The sequence below is a fragment of the Heliangelus exortis genome, chromosome 29 (assembly GCF_036169615.1).
Source record: "Heliangelus exortis chromosome 29, bHelExo1.hap1, whole genome shotgun sequence".
NCBI lineage: Eukaryota > Metazoa > Chordata > Aves > Apodiformes > Trochilidae > Heliangelus > Heliangelus exortis.
In genome coordinates this window covers 3,071,189-3,085,668 of record NC_092450.1, presented here as the reverse complement: position 1 = coordinate 3,085,668, position 14,480 = coordinate 3,071,189, and the positions used below count along the sequence as shown (strand labels likewise).

The 14,480-nt window shown below is 42.2% G+C and overlaps 1 protein-coding gene across 9 annotated transcripts in view; it reads right to left on the bottom strand.

Annotated features, from left to right (window-relative positions):
• TANC2 (tetratricopeptide repeat, ankyrin repeat and coiled-coil containing 2) overlaps positions 1-14,480 on the bottom strand; it is a 193,344-nt gene that overhangs the window by 135,589 nt on the left and 43,275 nt on the right. The window lies entirely within an intron of this gene.

Here is a 14,480-nt window from a genome sequence, read left to right as displayed (position 1 = left end):
CAGGGGGGGGGTTGGGCTCTTTTCCCAGGCAACTCTCAGCAAGACAAGAGGGCACAAGAGGTCTCAAGTTGTGCCAGGGGAGGTTTAGGTTGGACATTAGAAAGAATTTCTTTAGGGAGAGGGTGCTCAGCCATTGGAATGGGCTGCCCAGGGAAGGGGTGGATTCTCCATCCCTGGAGATATTTCCAAAGAGCCTGGATGTGGCACTCAGTGCCATGGGCTGGGAACCACGGGGGGAGTGGAGCAAGGGTTGGACTTGATGAGCTCTGAGGTCCCTTCCAACCCAGCCAGTTCTAGGATTCTATGAGAAACCAAACCATGTTTGTTTTTCCTACTACCAGCTCCTACACCACATTTTATGGTTGGAACTGCTACAGCCAAGAGGTCTTCCCTCCACCTCTAATTAGCATCATAGCTACCCAGGTGTGAGTTTTCCAACACAAGCATCAGGAGGCACTGTTGCTAATGCTCCTCTGAGTGATTTTCCCAGGCTCAGAGAGTAAATCAAGGAGAGGCAGCAGTGCTGTGCAGACCACAGGTCCCCTGCTTTCACCTGCAGATTACAAGGCTTTGCCTACCCAGATGTACTTAATTCAATTACCTTGGGCAACCGTATTGATTCATCCCCACTTACTGCAGGAAATTGATTTTTGGCAGAGTGTACCAGCACTGCTCCAACAGGATTTGTCACCATTTACATCCAGTTGAAAAATGGAGACCTTCCAGCTTTAGGTGTGTGTGTGATAATCATCCTGGTACTGCCAGTTAAGGAGACTTGGACAGGCTGGTATGAAAAGTGTTCTCACTCTTCAAGCAGTGACAGAGATTTTTAGTCCAGAAGAAAGTCATTTAACTACTGAGTCTGCAAAATTATAGGCAGGTTACTAATGAAAAGGGAGAAGAAAACAAAAAAAAATATCCATCTGAAAACCTTGTATTTCTTAGCATTTCTTTGTTTTCACAGCCAGATCTAACACTGATATTATTTGCCATCATAAGATCATTTCATTCTGCACTCTCATACTGCAGCTGAAATAATTCTTCCATTCCATTTCCAGTGGATGCACCTCCCATGGTTTTAGAAACACATCAGAGCTTTTTTATCCAGGTATTTCCACCAAAATCCTTCTTCCAGTCTGCTGCCTCCTGGAATCCAAAAAACTAAATTTTTCAAGTTATGCTTAAACACTGAAGTAGCAATAATGCAACCAAACTTCTTCAGGAATCACCTTTCCTACAGCCCCTGTGGCTCTGTACTGCAACAGAAAAACCTTCACTCACAGTTGGGGCTTTTGATCACAAATGCCACTCTCTCCTACTTAAGGCAATTATACAGTAAAGAATAAAAAGAGATTAACAGTTCTATTCAGCTGGAATAACGAGTAATTATTTCTAAAAGTTGTTTTCCAGCTTCTCCTCAAGCAGTGATATTGATATATATGGATCCACACCTACAAATAAAGACAGACAGGGCTGTAAAGAAATCAAATCTTAAAAAAATTCTGCTTGATAAACTGCAAAAGGAAACCCAATCTAGAGATATGTAGTATCATTTGGTGCACTACCAGATTTTCCATCCATTGCACTGTTTGTTGATTCCTCCAATAATTCTGGCTGGCACTTTACAACCCAGCACCACCAGAAACTACACAGCAATCCCTGCACCATGAGGAATGTCCTCCCAAGTATTGCAGAACTCTGAGTTTAGCCAGGAACTGTACAAGAGGGTCTAAAAAAATTTTTAAAAAGGAAATGCAATAGCAAAGCCTTAGTTTTTCATCTCTGGTTGTCCAGGAAGGATTTTGCCAAGGGATGCAGAGTCAGCAACCCAATGCAAGCTGTTACTAAGGTACATACAGGATCAGAAAGGTCTTTGCAGATACCAGACATCAATCTCTAATTAATACAATCACAGAAACCCTATAGAGCCATTTTTATTGGATTTCTCAACCAGGAGGCAGGATCAATCTAACACCAGCACATTACATAATACCTTCTAAACAGGTTTTTGCCAATTAAAAGGATGTTGTGGATTACTCACATCTGAGAAGAATTTGGCTCAGGACTGAGCCTGGCCAAGGACATCGACTTCCAATGTCAAAAGTGAGATTAAATCTCAGGGTGGAATCCCAGGGGGCTGTGGTTTTTCTGCAGGCAGAACCCCAGCAGCTCCCTCTCCCTCTGCAGTGCTGCACAGGGACCATTTCACCCCCTCTTTTTAGCTTTCCTTTTTTTTTATTTTCCTTCTTTTTCAGAACAGCTGTTTAGTTGCAGGGTGTCATTTTTTCCACCAGAACAATTTTCCTGATAACCTCTCTGAAAACTTTGCCCTTCTGGAGCCACAACACTGCCCCATTTCCTGCTGGGAAACCAAGCTATTTGCACCTGAACGTGGATCAAGAGAACACAAACCAATAGTTTAGGGTTTCAACTAAACCCAGACCAGAAACATTTCACTTCTCTGTTGGTTTAGATGGTTAAAAATGTTTGTATTCCTGTGGCTCAGCAGTGACTTCACATTCAGTTCATCTGCCTTTGTTATCACTACTTAATTAGCTGTTATGTTTCCTTGCTGCCCCCACTACCTGGATGAGGTGTAAATTATCTGCTAAAAATACAAAAAAAAAAAAAAAAAAAAAGAAAAAATGTTTATACTTATCTTTGTTTTGCTTGGCAATTTAAACCAGAGACTGTTGAGCATTTAATTTAACGAGGCCAAGTTTTGCATAGCATTACATTATGTAAAATAATTACACTTTTAAAATTGCTGCTCTACAGAAGATTATGGAGAAACCTGTTAGTGCTCAAATTATTCTATTTGTGTAGACAAACTTTGAAGTTTATTAATGAAAGTTTGCAGTGAAACAGCTGTTCTGCTGATTAAATGAATTATGACTAAGTTTTCCTGTTAGATTGTATAAAACTCATGAAATGCAGGAATATTACACAAACAGGTAACATTAGAGGCAGAATTCAAACCACCCCATTACCTCAGGTAGCTTCCAGACTTAAAAAAAACCCCACTATTTATGTGGAGAGGCAAATGAAAAACTGTCAAGAATTCTGAGCGCTCTGGGCTGTCTTAGAGCAACTTACAGAGCTCAGGGAAGATAATATTTTTTTATTTGTTTATCAATAATTATTTCAGTTTACTCATCAGAAATATAAATGAGCAAGTGAATCAGGAATGCAGGAAAAAAACCCTATCTTTGATGAAATGACAGCTGTTTTTTTCAGCTTAGTAACCCATTTCTAAACGCAAAACAGGTTACAACTGGTGGAGAAAAAACAAAAAGACAAAAAAAAAATTAAAAACAACCAAATAATGTCTTAATTTGTTTCTCATGCTTCAAGAAAAGCTCCATACACAGTGGCAGGGTTGGAGACAAGACAGCACCAGCCTCTCCCCTGGCTCTGGGCATTATTGGCCATTAGCACAGAGCCAGGAGCTGACAGCCAAGGCTGGGAGGTCAAGAGAGGAAAAAAAAAAAAAAATGTAAATATCTGGGAGAGGCTGAGGCACATTGGAGCTTAGCTCAGTCCTGAAGATGAAACGAGATTTGATACAGCAATAATAAACTTGAAAGGCTTCCAGCAAAGATGGAACAGAAGTCAAAAGGAGGGAAACTGAACCTGAATACATAACGACCAAATTGGATGTCAAAATGTTTTGGGTTTCTGGGCAGGTACAAAGTCACCCCATTACCTAATGCTTTTCAGGCTTTCAGAGATCCAGCTTCTTTAAAAGAAAGAACACCTAATAACTCAAGTGCTTTACACATTGTAATAGAATCATTAGGAAACCTTGTGCCTTGTTTTCCCAGAGCTACAGAGGACTGCAAAGCCAATGCAAACCAAGATTTGTTTTCTGAGAGGCAATTTCCAAGCCTCTTGGAAGCAGAGGGCACAGAAGGCTTCAGCAAGGAGCCAGCCCAGGCACCCAGCACTGCAAGATCAGGCAAGACATTTTCCACAGCAGTTTTTTCCTTGTAGACAACCAAGTGATAATTTCACCTCTATGTGGATGTCTCTGCACACACATCTATACACGTGTGTAGATACAGACATATATTGCTGGTTTTTTTCAAACCATCAGACAATCCCAGCCTGAATCCCTGCAGTGTGAAAGCCACAGATTTTCATTCATTTACGGCTGACTGAAGCTACCTGCTCCTCTGCTGCCAAAAAAAAAATCACTTCCATTCAGTTAGTTTCAGTGATTATTCCTCCTGTTAAAGCACTGCCCCTTTCTTCATCATTTCCACTTCTCATTCCAGGCTGGCTTCTATCTCTGTTTGAGACTGAGTGACCTTATGGTATCTGTATTTTCATCAGACTCTCATAGAGCACAATAAAGCCACCTCCTTTCTCTCTGGTAACCTTCACATCCACAGCTCCTGATCCTCCAGGGTGTGACCTCTGCTTCCCTACACCTGGGGCTTTCCATATTCCCCCCTGATTTTCTGAGCCCTTTTCCAAAATGCTGGACTCAGCACTGCCAAGCCCACTGACACCTCCCAGCAAACAAACCTCCCCTCATCCTCCTTGAGGATGTCTTGCATACACTCTCCTATTTCATTAGCCCTTTCTGGCACAGCATCTAACTGGAAATGGGATCTTTTCACCACCACTGCTGTCCAAGACATTTCTTTTCTCATTTGCAAGTATCTGGATCCATGCCCGTGTACATGACCCCAGATCTGATTAGCTGGCATTAATTATTCCACTGATTGTAGGATCAAACAATTTGCATCCCTAACTCACCCTGCCTTGCACTCAGCACTCTGAGTCTTTGCAAAGTGGGGATTTTATCAACACCAAATCCATCCCCCAGCAAAAGCTCTCAGCCAGGATTCATTCTGACTTCCAGAGATGTCACAGAATTGGGTTCTTTGAGACTGAGTGACCTTATGGTATCTGTATTTTCATCAGACTCTCATAGAGCACAATAAAGCCACCTCCTTTCTCTCTGGTAACCTTCACAGCCACAGCTCCTGATCCTCCAGGGTGTCCTGATCCTCCTGGTTGTCACTCTTTGGGCTGGATGGATGCACAATCATCTGAAATACTTTCTTCAATAAAACCTCAAGCCCAAACCTCCTCCAGCACCAGAACTCCTGCAGTTCGTGCATTTCTGGAGAAACCCAAACCCACCCACTCCTGAGGGATTTTACATCCCAATGTGGCAGAAGCTGACACTGAACTGGCTTTTCCTGTGGCTCCCAGCACCCCAGATTGCAGCCAGGACAGAGTCTGGCACTTCCAAGGAATGTGGAGAAGTTAAAAGTGAAGGAAAGTGAAAGAACTTAGCTGTAAGCTGTGAACAACATGCACTACACTGATGATTGGAATGACACTACAGCCACCACAGCATGCAATGGTATAGATGAAGAAAAGCCTCAGCATGAACACTGCTTTGCAGGGAAACAGAGGGAAACTCCAGGGAACTCCAGTCCATCAGGAAAAAAAAACTAGGGAGACTGAGTGAAAACTTGGGAGCACCCAAGAGCAACAATTTGGCTGTGGGAGGGGGGAGCAAGATTTATTTACACACCTCTGCATTGTGCTATTCTGTTAAGAGTATAGAGGTTTTAATCTGTATACACAGGCCTTATTTGTGAACAAATAAATCCTCTCCTTTTCCACAGTTTTCTGAATTTAAATAGCACTGAACAATCCAAACTGAACAGCTGACACTCCTGTGCACCAGCACGCTGCCCCTTAAAACAAACTCACCCACTCTGCGGTCTTTGTGGCCACTTGTGGCAAAAAGCCAGAAAAAATCTCAAGTAAATAATATCCCCCAAATAACAATAAAGTTGTTGCTCTCCCAGGATCAAGAGAAAAAACCCCAATCCTTTTAATGGAACTAAACTGCTTAGAAAGTCAACACAGCCTGTAATCCAAGTGCATCACTGTACCCATGTGGTCCAACTGCTTGCCTGAGAGAATTTAATTCTGCAGAGATAAGACCTCCCACACTTAAGCCCTACATCGACATTTATGGACAAAACAGCAGCCTTGGGTCGTCTGGCAAGTCGAGTTATTTGCATAAGCCCCATTACCTCATTTGCTTCCCAGAGCACATACCTGGATCACTGCTGGGCAGGAAACAGGGCTCCAGACAGCACCAGCCACAGCCTTTTAAAGCTGTTCCCTCCAACTGGTAAAGCCAGGAACAAAGCAGCAGAGCAATTCTGGCAGGCTCCTGGAGATGCAAACCATGGGCTGAGATCCTGTCAGCACACGTGGCTCGAGTTTAAAGGCAGGGGACTGAAAGGCACCTCTGGGTTACAGCCCCAGCTGCTCCCAGTACCTCCCAGTGCACTGGGAACTCAGGGAACTGCTGCTCCCCCAACATCCCCTGATGGATCTTGGAGGCTCCACTCTCATTCTGGAAATGCCCACTGAGGTGCAGAAGTTCTTGCTGTGGGCTTTGCTGGACTTTCACCCAAAAGGGTCCAGGAATATGTCCCCTACACCTCTGATTACCAACCCAAGAGGAACTTGAGTTTCCTTGGGTTAGGAACCCAAGAGTCCTTCCAGCAATCTATGCTAGATGTAAATTATCCACACTTCAAAATAGATTTATTTTGTTTTCTAGGGACAAAAGAATCCCTTTCCTGTGATTTGAGGAGAGCAACCCAATTCCTAAATTCTACCCACAGCATAATACTGTGTATTCAGTTCCTTGGGGGGTTGGAGGGGAGGAGACAACAAGGAAAAATAATAATTTGAGTACATTCAGTTTCCCTGTGATCTGGATTTACATAAAAATAGCATCATCTTTACACCTAGCTCATTTTGCATTTGTTGAGTCATGCAGCTGCTTGAGCAATTAATGAAAATTAAGTCTTTCCAATAGCTGCATTGTGTATTTAGGTTAGCTAGAACAGTCCAACATTACACAACCAAACTCAATCCTTTCTTCTTAATTGACATCAGGCATTACCAGGCCAGTAATTCTATTTATTCATCTCCATTAAAGGACTGAGGGATACTGACTGGCTGTATAGTTCAGTCTACAGACTCCTTATTACTCCTGGTAGTACAAGAACAAATCAATCTCTGAATCCTTTTTTAGAAGTCCATGGAAGTCTTTAAACAGCAAAAAACACTTGGGAGTTTAACAAAAAAAAAAAAAAAAAAAAAAGGTTTATTTGAACAGATGTCCTTTTACCTTCGAGTCACATACAGGAGACTTTTAAAATGCACATGATTATTATTTTTGTAAACTAAAATTAACTAAAATTAACTGAAGTACTCTGGGGCTGTGTGTCCTCAACCTCAGAATCTGAGGCTCCTGGAGCAATCCCCACCAGCACCTCTGCTCTTCAGCAGGTCCAACCCATTCTACTCCCAGCAACACCATTTACACCAGGCCACTGGGCTTTACTCTTTGTCATTTTGATCCTTCTGTGCCACCTTTATGAGAAACTGCAGAGCACAAGCACAGTTACCTGCCCAACACACACCTCCTTCCTTTTCATCCAAAGCTGCAAACTTCAAACTCTGTCTGAAGCTGAAACAAAATTAACTTCAGAGGCACCAAAGCCTGCAGACACCCCAGTTCCCCAGGAACCTGCCATTCTCATTTTATGGATCAAGTCCATCAGGAAGCATGTGCCCAAGGTAAATCTATACATCAGAAGAGACATAAAGGCTTTCACAAATGTATGGAAGCAACAGCAAGAAAACAGTCTGCAAAGTGCCCGAGCAACCAAGTGCATTAGCTCCAGGCAACAGAGCTGCATTCCACCAGAAAGGACTCATCTATATTCCAAGAAAACTTGTTATTTCAAAGGAAATGTTTTGGTTCCCATGATGTAACTCCGTGTCACCCATAATGACTAATAGCAGGAATACAGACTTGGTAATTGTAACTGGAGCACACATCAATAGGCAGCTCAAGTTGAAAGGGTGATAATACATCTTTCAACCTGTCAGGAGGGATAATCGAGGTGTCAACCCCACTCCAACATGTGGTACACCTGTAAAAAAAAGACAGAACCAGTTCTGCTTTAAACACATTTCAAAGCTTAAGCCACGTTTTGATTGCCTTTTAAAAAGACAAAAATCTTTTCCAAACTTTAAAGGGCTATTCAGCAGAGAACCATCTCTAAACTGGTTTCTTAATACATGTAATATTCTGAACAAAACAAAGTGTGTTCTTTAGTAAGGAGATGACTGACTAGTCCTTTTAATTTGTTCCATTTTAAACATTTCTTAAACAGCCTCCTAACCCACAGCAGACACCCCCCTACACAGCAGCTGATACCACGAGCTGGGCTCTCAAGGCTGAGCCCCTCAAATTTCTCCAGCAGGGATAAGCAACTAGAGGAAATCCTTATCAATAAAACAGCCTGATGGCAAGTAATTTTTTTCTAATGTCTATAATTGAAATTAGCAACTCATTTTAACATTGCAAACCCCCAAACCACACACTTTTCATTTCCTTTTCTTTTGAGCTGTAAAGGTTCAAGGATGAAGTCCTCCATGAACACTGTGCCCATTAAAGGATGACCTTTTACACTAACTCCAGGTGAAAATAAAGGATTGATTTGTAAGATCCCTAAGAATCCCCCAAAAGAGTTTCATTTGCAGCAAAGAATAACTTTCCCCTCCCAACAGAGGGAGGGGAAAAGTGCCAAAGACAACTGAGGAGCAGCACAAGCAGACACTGCACGACCCTCAGATGAAGAAATCAATGCCTCCAGCTGCTAGCAGATATTTAAGCTGACACAAGAAAAAAAAAAAAAAAATGAAGTTTTACACACACTGCTATATTTGACTGCACAACCACTGCAAAATATTGGGCATATTGGGGTTTATTTCAGATACACATTCACTGCCTCGGAGCTCTGCCTGAAGCATTGTGTACACTGAGTTGTAACTCCTGTGTAAAAGTTAGGTTGATTTCCTCCCAAATTGGGTTGACACTGACCACATTTGTGTTTGCAGAGTGCTATGTGAAAACAAAGCCTTCTAGTTAAACCACTGATAGCTTTTATTGCTTTTAATTACCCCGTGGCATTTAGGGAAGTATTGTTAACAAAAGATGAAAAGGGGTTTTTTCCCCCTATCCCTCTTCAAAAATGGATTTTGACGTTTGACCCCTTTCAGGGAGGTGGGAATTACAAACATATGAAAAAGCAGAATGGCAACACAGCAAAACCTTCATTTGCTGCTTTCCAGAGGCTGTGCCTCTCCACACACACCCTCCCAACCACCCCAGAAAAAAAGCCATTTACACTATGCAGAGCACATGCAAGAGAATCTACATAAATAGAAGCAAAACTGGGTGCTCAGACAACTTTTCTGAAATAAATTCCTCTCAGGGAATTTCTTTTAAAGAAAAATAATTGACCATCATATATCACAAATATAATCTGCACAGACAGCTGTGCTCTGAGAAATGCTCCAGAGCTGGAAAGACTCAGACTTGCCTGCTAGAATATATTCCTGCATTTAAAGAAATCCAGGATTACAAGACAGAAAATCACCTTTATCCTGGCCCAAACCAGGACAAATGCCATGCTATGGATCAGGGGTTTGCTTCTTTTTATGATCATTATTATTTAGGATCCCTGCTCTTCTCAAGGGTAAAGAGCTGGTTGTAAGACCTGAAGCTATCAGGGAGCAGGGGAGGGATTTCAACAAAAGTTGAAAACAGTAAGTTTTATGCTGGAAGGCAGATAAAATATGTATAAGTTCCACTGAGTTGTTGATTTTTTTTTTTTTTTGGTCATTATCAACTTGCTGCATTGTTGTGTGGTTTCTTTCTTTGTAAAATAAATTGTTCTTTTGGCTCCAGAATTACTGCCCACACTCTGCCAATACTTCCTCTCATCTCTTCTGAAGGAAACACCACCACTTCTCCAAACCACCACTTCATATTCTCCTCCATCCCCAGACTTTCTCCCAGATGGGTTGCTGTTCCACACACCCACCTAATGAATAAGGCGTAAATGTAATCACCTCTTCCCCTCCCTCCCCTCTCCTAATATTAAAAATAAAGCCTGCACACTCCTCCTTGTGGATCTTCTCATCCAAATGGGAACCTATGAGTAAGATTATGAGCTCTCAGGGATGCCAGAAGAGCTCTTCCTTGGGCCTCTGTTAGCTTTTATTGCACAATAAAATAATAATAATAAAAAAACCCTCCTTGACAAAGATAATAATAGAGAAAACACAACAACAACAGCGCCCGCCACAAAAAAGCAGCAGTGATGAAGGTTTTTGCTGGGTGTTATTTTCTGGCAGGGATTGGGGTTTAGTTGTGCAGCTCTGCTGCAAACCTGTGCTGAGTCCCTACTTGTCTTCCACAACCAGGAATCTACGGGGTTTATCAGGTCCAGGGAAGGAAAACAGAGAGAGGTTATTGGGGCATTTCTTGTCTGGACTTACCCGAGTGCCACTGGAGCTCTTCACAAACAACATCCACACCAGCACACACCATCACTCCCTTCTTTCCAGCTCTCTCCTGTCCTTCAAGAGCATTTTTTGCTGCCCCAGGGCATCCTGAACACAATCCTGGTGCATGTGGGAGCCCCAGACAATGAACTGCTACAGAATATGAGCTTCAAAACCATCCCCAGGCACCAGCAGAGCTGGGATGCAACATGAACTCTGTCAGGGCAGGGAGGAGGAGGGGGCTGAGGCATCCTCCTGGGTACCTGCTCATCTCAGCAGTGCAGTGACCAATAAACACATCTCCCCATGGGGGCTAAACAGGAGTTTCAGATTGAAATACCCCAAAAATATGAACTTCTACTGTGTAAGATTAAACAAGAGATTGTTTATTACTGGAGCACTTGCCTGCCCTCCTGCTTCCAGCAGCCACTAAGGAACACAGAAGGCCATTCCTTTTTTTCAGCAACTTTATTTTTATTTTTTTTTTTAAAGCAAGTGCTTCTCTAAATTGGATTTTTGGTTTTGGTTGGTTGGTTGGCTTTGTGTAAGACTGCAGAGTTACCAAGCACAATCACACATCAAGAGTCGCCATAAAAATGAAGACTTAGCAAAGGCTGAATCATCCCCCCAGAGAAACAAAAGAATTATTTCATGTCCAAAACCTCCCTGACAGAGGGGACATGTAGCTCTGTGCAATTCAGACACAAGTCTGGGTTGCTGTGCAGATGGGCTGTCATCTTGGTTGCTTGTGAAGCCCAAAGAGCTGAAAATGGACAATATGGGGAGAGGAACTGAGAGACAGAGCTGGAAACCCTTCAGCTAAAGCCTGATCAGATCAGAGAAACACAATCACAGCTCATACACCCCCCATAAAACCCCTAAAAACCCATCACTCTGGAAAAGCTCCCTGGAAAAGAAGATCCCAAAGCCAAGTTCATAGCTAGCACTGGTCAGGCAGATGATGTGAAGGAGACTTGTGGGGAGTCAGACTAAAACATGGGGTTGCTCGTGGCAAAAAGCTGAGCCCCAGCTCTTGAAATGAGGGAAGGGAGAACTGTTACTACCCCAGCACCATGCTAAAGCTTTAATTCTCATTTGGATAATTAATTCACAATCAGGAAACAGGAACTACAAAACACATTTATCCATTAATGCTCATAAACACCCACTGATCCCCTTCTGATCAGTGATAATACTTTGTCTCTTGAGAGCCCTTGGAAGAAAGACTTTTGGTTTTCTCTCTCACTGACTGCTAAGGGATGATCCAAACCAGAGCAGAGAAGCTTCTGCAGAAGATCTCCAAGACAAACTCCAGTTGGGCTTCTCCCATGGTACCTGCATGGTCCCTGCCCACATCCCCTCACACCAGACTTAAGGAGGGAAAGTTACTTTAATTTTTTTTTTTTTTAAATAAAGGATTTCCTCTACATATTCTATACTCTTTATCTTTCTTGCAAGAGCACCCAGCTCTGAGCCTCAATCAACATGAGTTTAAGAACACAAATTAACATTTCATAATTGCATAGCTGGAAACACATCTAGGCTCTACTTCTGAATAGAAAAACTTGAATTTCTCAGTAGTAACTGCAGACTTGTTTGCAAATTTACTTAATTTAAGTCTGTCTCCCTTTCTTCTAGCCCAATAACAGCTGCCCAACAACCAGTCACAATCATTGTATTTTCCTTAATTTTTATTCACTAGAAATAACTTAATTGCAGCCAGCCCCTCATCTGCAATTTTGCAGCACTAACACACCCCAGCCATTTGGGTTTCAGCACAGAACACCAAGAAACAGCTGTCCCCAGCCTACTTTGCTATTAGCATATCAGATCACTTAGAAAAATCAGCTCAGAAGCAGAACAGAGCAGTAAGGGCTGATTTTTATCAGCAGGAATATTACACAGTACCTGATCTTTCTACATCCCTGATGCTGCCTTGGATTCAGGGAGAAGATTTCACTTATTAAATCACCAACACTACCTTACCTAAGCTATTTGCGCACTTCCTGAGTAGCTCACTGTTAAAAAGAGGGTTGGAATATTGTGATTTCAGACAGGAGAAAGCAGTGGCACTGCACAGCCACTATTTTTTATATTTTCAATTAGTGGGAAAAGGGCACTCGTCTGATCAAGTCATTACAGCTGTATTGCACTGGCCCATCTCCCCAGGAATAACAAGATTTAAGGGATAACACAGGCTCTGTTCTCCCCTTTTCAAGGGTGACCACATCAGGGAGCAGAGACAGAACAATTCATCACCTGTTTTGACTGCAACATCCTGCTGTCCGAATGCCAATTACCAAGTGTTCTCCTAGGAAGTGGCACTGAAGCCCAAAATGACAAATTTCTAAAGCCAAATTAAAAGACTTTGGAGGCTCATGGTGAAAAGTGCTGCCAGAAGCCTCTCTCTTTGCTGCAAGGCTTTCCAGCAGCCCACCCTTTAAAATTTCTCAGGTTATGATCAGTTCACACTTAATTTGAAAGTGGCTGTTGTTGAGGTTTGGATTTGGATTTTTTTTTTTTTTCAGGAAGATTTCAAGACATTTCTTTTTGCTTTGCCCACATAACCCAGAAAATACTTTTGGTATAATCTGGGCTTGCAGAGCATGACAGGGTTAAAGATGAAAAATTTGTATACAGTTAAGGACTAAGATGAAAATTCTCAGGATACTCTCAGGAGAAGAACCTGGGAGATGTAACAGTCTGAAGGCATCTAACTGAAACCATTATTATAATTAAATTTCATTTATCTCTTAAATAAAAGAAAGCAGTGAGTTCACAGCTTTGCTGTTACCATTCCTTCACAGTGCTGTGAGAGAGCACAGATAAATCCACCACTGCTCTGCTCTGCAATGGGGATAATTCACCTTTTGCTTCATCTGCAAATCTGTTATATAACCAGCAAGGGACATGAAATGGCTAAAAATAAGGGAAAGCAGATTTCTAACAATATGTAGAATTTACCTTCAGATATATATATCTGCTGGTACTGTAAACTATTTTTAGCACCTACAGAACTGATGCATCATTGTCATTTTATGCTAGTTACTAGTTACTGGCATCTGAAAAAAGATGATTTAGGCATAGAGAGGAAGAAGGAATGTCTTTTTATTCAGAATATTTAATTGAACCAAGAAATATGCACTGCAGAGCATTATTATTAAATTCAGACTGGGGCTTCCTGCCTTGAAGTAGAGTTTACACTGCAATAAGGAAGGGGTGGGGATCAGGTACACAGGAGTGCAAATGAGAACAAAACAGAACTGAAAGGAATGAATAAATAGATGATTATACTCCAGTAACCTAAGTAGAAATATTAAAGTATGCAATCATCCCTTTACAATGAAAACAAACTCCTTAAACACAGTAGTACCTCTGGCCAAGCATTTGCTAGCCATAAAAAAAAAACACCATTTTCATCACTAAAAAGCATTCTGTTTCTTCAAGTCCCTGAACACACACAAACTGCCATGGCATTCATCTCTCTCTCAGCCTTCTTCCCTCTCCAGAATGAAGGGTTAACAGCCCCAAAGGAGGAGCCCTTTTGCAACACTTATTTCCACCTACATTTTGGCTACACAGATAGTGCCTTTTTCATCTGTTTTATAAGACATCAGCTCACAAGTTCCCGAGTCAAATCCTCTCCCCCCATGCACAACAGGTTAAGGTGAGAGCTACACAGAAATCCCAACTGGCCTGGGGAATTCAGCCCTTTCCCCACACCCCCTCAGCTCAGTGCTCCTCAGGACCCAAGCCTGGGAATCAGCATTCCATCCCCCAGCAAATCCTCCTGGAAATCAAGGTATCCAGAAAAAGGAACAGCTCTCTCACCAGGAATGGCACAATGGCACAACAGAATTCTACTTTTACTCCTTGTTAAGAAATTTCCCAGCAACATTCTGCCACTGAAAATGATCTCAATAAGACAAAGTTTAAAACACCCAGGTCCCTGCATGGAACACAGTGCACAAAGTCAGCTTTATCTAAGCCTCTGTAGCTGTGTCCTTGGGATCCTCCTGACTCCCATCCGAATCCTTCCTTCCTCACTGCACAACGACATCTTTTTC